Here is a 7,476-nt window from a genome sequence, read left to right as displayed (position 1 = left end):
GCCATGATGAATCAGGAATGCTATCAAGGCTTCTATAGTAGGGCTGCCAATCTGGCAAGATGTCACCTCTGTAAGGTTGCATTTTTGAACTGACAATATGGTGGGTTGTGCTCCCAGGGTTCTGCATGACTCTGGTTGTAAAGCTTATTTTTTTAAATAATTATTTTACAGAAAAACTGTTTGTTCTGCAAGTGTCAACCAACCAGTTTGGATGTTGTTGATGTTTTTCAGTGCAATTAACCATCTAGAAAATTATGCTTCCATTCAAATGTGCTATTTTAGCTTACCCATATTTGTATTGCATTCAAATATAGAAGTGCCAACCTTTTCTACTTCAGTACATCTCATCATTATGCTTCCAATTTCAGTTAAAATCCCACATGGAGTTAGTACTGTTGAAGAAAAGGTCTCTATCTTTTACTATGATATACAGCTTTTATCATCACTGAATAATTGGGCCATAAAAGTTAAAGGCATCAAACATGAACATAAGGGGCAAAAGGAAAGTAGACTTTTAATAGAGGCTGGCCACAAATTGGATTTCCACATTAAGAAAATGAACATAGCACTCTGTTTTAACTTGCATTCAGCAGCACCAGATATCTGGTCAGTGGTTGAAAGCAAGCTGGAATTTCAACATGCAATTTAATGACCATTCAGCTGAAACTCTCAAATGAGCAGATCCTTTAGCCAGCACACAAGCAGAGCCCCCAATTAGCATGCAGTTCTCCCTACAAGCAAAGTTTGCTTTGTTTATGTAAGTATAGAAACTTCCTGTAGGATGACAGAGAAAAGTAGAAATCAAAGTGACAAATGAGAAATAAAAAGTAAGTAGCAGAAAGAAATAAAGTATGCCCCTCTCCAGTCAAACTATTCCTGTAATCTGGAAAGAGATTGAATGTAGGGTGACCCTAATGACTTGGGCACATGGAGACTTAGCGCACAGCAAGCCAGGGTATAAATCTACAGTACTGTAGCCTGCTGCATACCAAGTGGTCGTATAGACCCTGCTACTGTGTACTGCAAGTTCCATAGTGCTCTTTGACTGTTGCATATTGTTGTTTCAGCTATGGAATTTTTAGAGCACAGTAGCAGGATCCATGCAGCCCACAGGTGCTGACTTTTCAAAGTGCTGGGGCAGGGAGGGGCTCAATCCCCAGCCCCACCCCCACTCCACCCCTTCCCCAAGGCCCTACACCCTCCCTGCCTCTTCCTGCCCCTGCTCCACCCAGTTCTACCCCCTCCCCTGAGCGCACCATGTCCTCGCTCCTCCCCCCTCCCCCCAGCCTCCTGCATGCCGCGAAACAGCTGTTTGCAGTGTGTGGGAGGCGCTGGGAGGGAGTGAGGTACTGTTCTGTGGGGCCCACCAGCAGGTGGGAGGTGCTGAGGGGGGAGCTGATGAGGGGCTGCCAGTGGGTGCTCAGTACCCATCATTTTTCCCCAGGCGTGCTCCAGCCCTGATGGAGTCAACACCTATGATGCAGCCCTTTAATATGTGGCAAGCTAGAGTACTGTAAATTTACACCCTGGGTTGCCATGCACTAAGTCTCTGTGTAGATAATCCCTGAGGTGTCTACATTGCATTCTAAGGCCAGCTGTGTAGGACCCTTGCTTGTGGAGTCGGTGTTTCAAATCCTGAATTTTAGTGTCCACACTGCATGGTAAACCTGGGTTTAGAATGTCTGGACCCAAGTCTCTCAGCCATGCTAACACATTCATAATTCACTATGCAGACCTTCTGACTTGGGTCAGAGACTTCTGATGCGTCCACATTGGAAAATGAAAGGGCTTGGACCCAGAGCTCAGCTCAGACCCATCCCTGGGTGAGTCCTAGGACCTGGGTCTTGAGTTCTTGTTGACCCGAATCAGACAGATGTGTATGGATGGTAGGAGGGTTCAGGCTCAAACTTGAGTCTGAGCAGAGGTTTCCAATGCAGTGTAGACATACCCTAATTGACTTGCCTACGGTCACATAGCAGGTCACTGGAAGAGTTTGGCATATACCATTGAAGCCCTGATGCCAACAGCCATCTGCTCTGACCACGAAAACCATACCTCATCCCTGCCTCTACCAGCCTGTCCTTATCAGATGCAATATTTCAGTTTGCAGCCTCCATATAGCCTCCTTTGATTAAACATGCACAACCAGTCAAGTCAGTCTGCAATTTAGGAGTGTTCCTCTGTGACGCTAAGCGCACATAGCAGCATCTGTAAGTAATGCATTCTACCATCTCAACTGGCTAGGAGATGGTTTCATCCTGACAGATGATGGTCTGGTCTCAGTAACAAATGCCTTTGTCACCTCCCAGCTGCACAATGACAATGATAGCTACATGGTAATGGAACAATCAGCTCTTAGGAAACCAAATAGTACAGAATGGGCCAACGCAGCTCCTCAGCAGCATGGGTTCCTGAAAACACATCAAAGCCTTCTCTCTACACTGGATTTCCATAGAATATTAAGGATCTCTGCCCATCCTTTCAAGGCACCTCATGGTCTGGGCCCACACCACCTACAGGTCCAAAACTGTGGCATGAGTTCCCACAGGAGCCAAGAAATACCACAGACTTCACCATCTTTAATTTTATGTGCAAGATGCACTTCTTTGACCTTGCCTTTGGTAATATAAACACACAAATACACAAAATCAAAAATCTCCATACATTTGCCCCTGGGGAGGAGGGTGAAAGAAATAACTACACTTGACAGCTACTAGTCATGACACTGAATGTACTTCTGGAAAGCACTCAGATCCTGATCAAAGCTCTATAAGAATAGAGCTACATTTTCAAAGACCACATGGAACTGTCATGGGGAGGGGTTTAAATGACCAGCTGAGGGAATGTAAAGGGATGGGTTAGTGTGGTGATCCATGGGTTTCTTCTACAATGAAACCAATTATATTTTCATCCTCTGGAATGACGACCTATACTCCCACAGAGATTTCCACCACAACTTCAACCATCACCACCCGCCCATTAAACTCTCTCTGGAACACTCTCACACTAGCATCAGCTTCCTGGATACCTGAATCAGCTTCAATAATTGCATCCTACAGACAACTATATACAAGAAACCCACAGATCATCACACCTACCTTCACAGGTCCAGAAGCCATCCCCAACACACCATGAAATCTGTTATGTACAGCTAGGCACTCAGATACCAAAGAATATGCTCCGAGGAGAATGTCCTGGATATATACCTTAACACACTCAAAACTACCTTCACAAAACAAGGACACTCCACCACAGAAGTAGACCATGGAACGGACCACCCAAATACCCTGAGAGAACTTCTTCAAGACAGAAATAAAACCCCCTTCGACCACACACCCTTAGGTGTCATCATCCCACACTGGAACCCATATGGGTATCATCAAATAACTACATCCCATACTCAATGGGGACCCCATCCTAAAAGAAATTTTCCTGAATCCCCTCTTCTGGTATTCAAACAACCTCTCCAAGCTCATCATCAGAAGTAAGCTCCCCACAGACTGGGATACATCAACTCAAAAGCAGCACCAGACCCTGCCAGAACAACATATGCAAAATCTGCAGACTTACCTCCACTGCTACAATGATCAACAACTCCCACAACACACCTTTCAAGATTCATGAGTCCTACACATGCCTATCACAAAATGTGGTGTACCTCATCCAGTGCACTAAATGCCCCAACAAACACCATGTGGGTGAAACCAGACAATCAGTACACTCTTGAATGAAGTCACCCAGGAAAATGATAAAAGACAAAAACACCTTATCACCTATGAACAGTTTTCACAAAACAATCACTCTCTCTGATCTACCAGTCCTCATCCTCAAAGGAAACTTGCACAACACTTTCAAAAGACAAGCCTGGGAGCTTATATTTATAACTCTGCTAGACACTAAAAATCATGGACTGAACAGAGACACTGGATTTATGGCTTATTACGGCAATCTGTAACCCACAAACTCCCTTTTTGTCATATAACTACAGGGGTGTAACCAGGTCACTTCACCTTGAATGGTCCCTTAGATTATGTGCTAACTACTTAAGCTAAACTATCTGTTTAATCTTGTATCTAGTTGTGACACTCTTAATACCTTTCCCAAACCCGAAGAAGAGCTTGGTGTAGCTAGAAAGTTTGTCACTCTCACCTACAGAAGTTGGTCCAATAAGAGGTATTACCTCATCCTCCTTGTTTCACCAATATCCTGGGACTGACACAGCTACAACATTGCATATTTTTTACCTGTGCATGTTGGTAACTTCTAATTGTTAACTTTAACCACATGCAAAGGCAATGCAATCAGTGATCCAGTTGCATGATTTGCCTCCACGTTTAGACTTACTGTTTACAGTTTGGTGCCCAACCAAAAAACAGGCCATTGCAAAATTAAACCAAATTTTACTACAAAAAGAAGCCATCTAATTCAGTTTAGTATTACAGTGAAAATTACATTGCTCAACTAGAGCTTTGCAGACTTCAAGTCAGGGTAATTTTTAGATAAAATAGGAATAAAAACATTTTTATGTATTAAATTGTTTCTTTGATTATAGCATCTCCACTGCCTCATAATCAACCGATTGTCTTGTTTTAGTTTATAGACTTTAAAGTTTTAAAATCAAACTGGTAATTAATTTTTAGTTTCTAGATTTAACAGAATGTGCAGTGTCAAGTCTTATCTGTTTAAAATAGAGATCTCTCTCTGTCTATTTCACAGGGCCGGCATGTTGCTATAGGATGAATGTACGACATGTGGGAATCAGTTACTGTGATATAGTACATTAGTACTTAGCCTGCCATTTGGAAACCAGTATACAGGGCTAGATGTTGACTAGTCTTTTCCTGAGTACACAAGGAGAATTGAGGAAGATATGGCACAAGAAGCCACCTGCACCCCACAGAAATGCAGAGTGCAGTTGCAGTCCTTGCACTCAGAAAAGAAAAGGACCAACACCAAGGTGTATCCTCAGTGGCCCCAACCTCTCCAAAAGGGACAGGAAGAGAGTAAATGGGGAGGCCCATAGAACTGCCCCATCACTACCACATTCAGCTGCAGTGCTGGATCCCAGTTCTTTAAGGGTGGTACCATGGCTGAACTCCTTGGAGGTTTTGTGCATGTTGGAGGCACAATGAGCTTGACTAACATTGATTGATCGGGCCCACTGTCTGAAGCAGCTCTCACTGGGGTAGCATGCCTATGGTCTGGCCCTACATGGGCACTGATATAATACCACCATGGCCTTTGGGATGCAAACATCTATAACATAATCTCTTCAAGTGGCCATTATAAGGCATGATTCTCCTCTCACATCATTGGGTCTCTACTGATTTCACTGGGTTTACTTCTACAATTGGGGGAAAAAATTGGGGAAAAAAATTAAGCATGTTTGCCTACAAGAAAACATTCTGCAAATTTGTCAGTTTTGCCAAATTGTTAGCCTCAGACTTTTTTTTCTGCAAAACAAAAACAAACACTTGACACATTTTGTTTCTAAATTTTCAAGATGAAACATTTAGAGTCAGGTTCAAATGACTGTTTAGAATCTATTTCAATTCAATTTTTAAAAATGTAAAAAAAGGTTGAAATCTAAACAAAACATTTTGCTTCAGGTTGAAGGAAATGTTTCATTTATTTTAATTTAACTTATTGCCTTTATTCATTATTTAACTTTTGAATCTCAAAAAATATTTCATGTTTGGACTAACCCAAAACAACTGTTATTTTTCAAAACTGCCAGGAAAGCGGAAGAAAAAATGCATTGTTGATTTACACCAGGGAAGTGAGATGTCAAGCAGGGCTCTTAAACTGGGTTAGACAGACCCTTAAATATTCAGAAGACATACAAGGCCAAATTTTGCTCTTGGTGGCATGCTCCTGGATCTTCTGTTGATGCCCTTGGGATTCTGAGGAAGCTGAGGGCATAGATCAGCCCTTTAGAACAGCAAATATTTATTGCATTAGCTATAAAACAACTCTGCACAAAATTATCTTTTCTGATCCACATGACAGATCTTCACTGCTCAATATTCTAATTTATTTTCATTGTGTGGCTTTCACATTGAGGTCAAAAGCGTTATTACAACCCCTCTTTTGTGTTTAGACTCCATAGAAATTGATCTAAAAATATCAAGTATATGAGTAAAAAGAAAGGGGAAAAACTCAGTCTTCTTAGGGACAATGGACAGAAAGTGGCTGAAATCCAAAGCTAATGAGAAAAGCAGATTCAGACAAAGTGGAAGGAAAGGATTAAGAACTGTGAAATATTTAAATAGGCAGAGCATCCATTGTTTTATTCTGCTCAGCTACTCAAAGGCAGTTTGCTGTGAGGATTAGTTGAGTCATTCATTTAACTTCAATAATAAATGAGCCCATCAATTCAACATTAGTTTGTGAATGTCCTACATATGTTCTACACCTACACCCACACACAAATAATATCTACCCATACAATGCAGCAACAAATGGACAATGGGCCTTCTCTGAGTCAACAGAACCAGCTGGGAATGTCTGCAGCAAATCAGCACAATGTCTATTGACGTGCCAATGGAAGCAAGAGAAAAATTCACAGGAATATATCAGGGGAGTGTCCCTATGTAATAATATAAACTGTAAATGAATAAAATTTAGCAGAGAAATCTCCAAGTAGGAAACTGTGTCAAGTAACAAAGGGATACTCACCAGGAGGTTACGTCCACTATTACAAGACTAAAGCAAAAAGAAAAGGAGTACTTGTGGCACCTTAGAGACTAACAAATTTATTTGAGCATAAGCTTTCGTGAGCTACAGGTCATTTCACCATACTAAAGCAAAAACATTCAAAATCATTCACAGACAGGAAGCTTGGTCTTGCCGTTAAAGCACTGAACTGGGCCTCAGTAGATGGGAGTTCAATTCATGGCTATGCCACAGATTCCCAATCTGACCTGGAGTGAGTCACAAACTCTGGGCTCAGTTTCTTCTCCATAAAATGGGGATAATAGTGCCATTCTCAAACATTTTTTTCAATCTTGCCTATTTAGATTGTAAGCTCTTCTGGTTAGGCACATTCTTTCATTTTGTGTTTATAGCACCCAGGACAATGGGGCATGGACCTTGTCTGTGGGTAGTAAGTGATAAAATTAGCAATAAGAAAAGGAGTACTTTGTGGCACCTTAGAGACTAACAAATTTATTTGAGCATAAGCTTTCGTGAGCTCACGAAAGTTTATGCTCAGATAAATGTGTTAGTCTCTAAAGTGCCACAAGAACTCCTTTTCTTTTTGCGGATACAGGCTAACAGAGCTGCTACTCTGAAAATTAGCAATGGAACTAGCTAGGGAACATGCAAAACAAAACTTCATTTCTATGAGCAGATGTAGCCATCCTACAAATTCCTCCAGGGCCAAACTCTGCAGTCCTTACTCAACTAGGGCCTTTACTTGAATAAGGACAACTTTGCACACAGAGCTGGCAGCAGGAAAAAAATCTCAGTTGTATT

Source organism: Chelonia mydas, chromosome 8 (genome assembly GCF_015237465.2).
Source record: "Chelonia mydas isolate rCheMyd1 chromosome 8, rCheMyd1.pri.v2, whole genome shotgun sequence".
Lineage (NCBI taxonomy): Eukaryota > Metazoa > Chordata > Testudines > Cheloniidae > Chelonia > Chelonia mydas.
The sequence above is the reverse complement of the archived record's forward strand: the minus strand, read 5'-3'. Positions refer to the sequence as shown.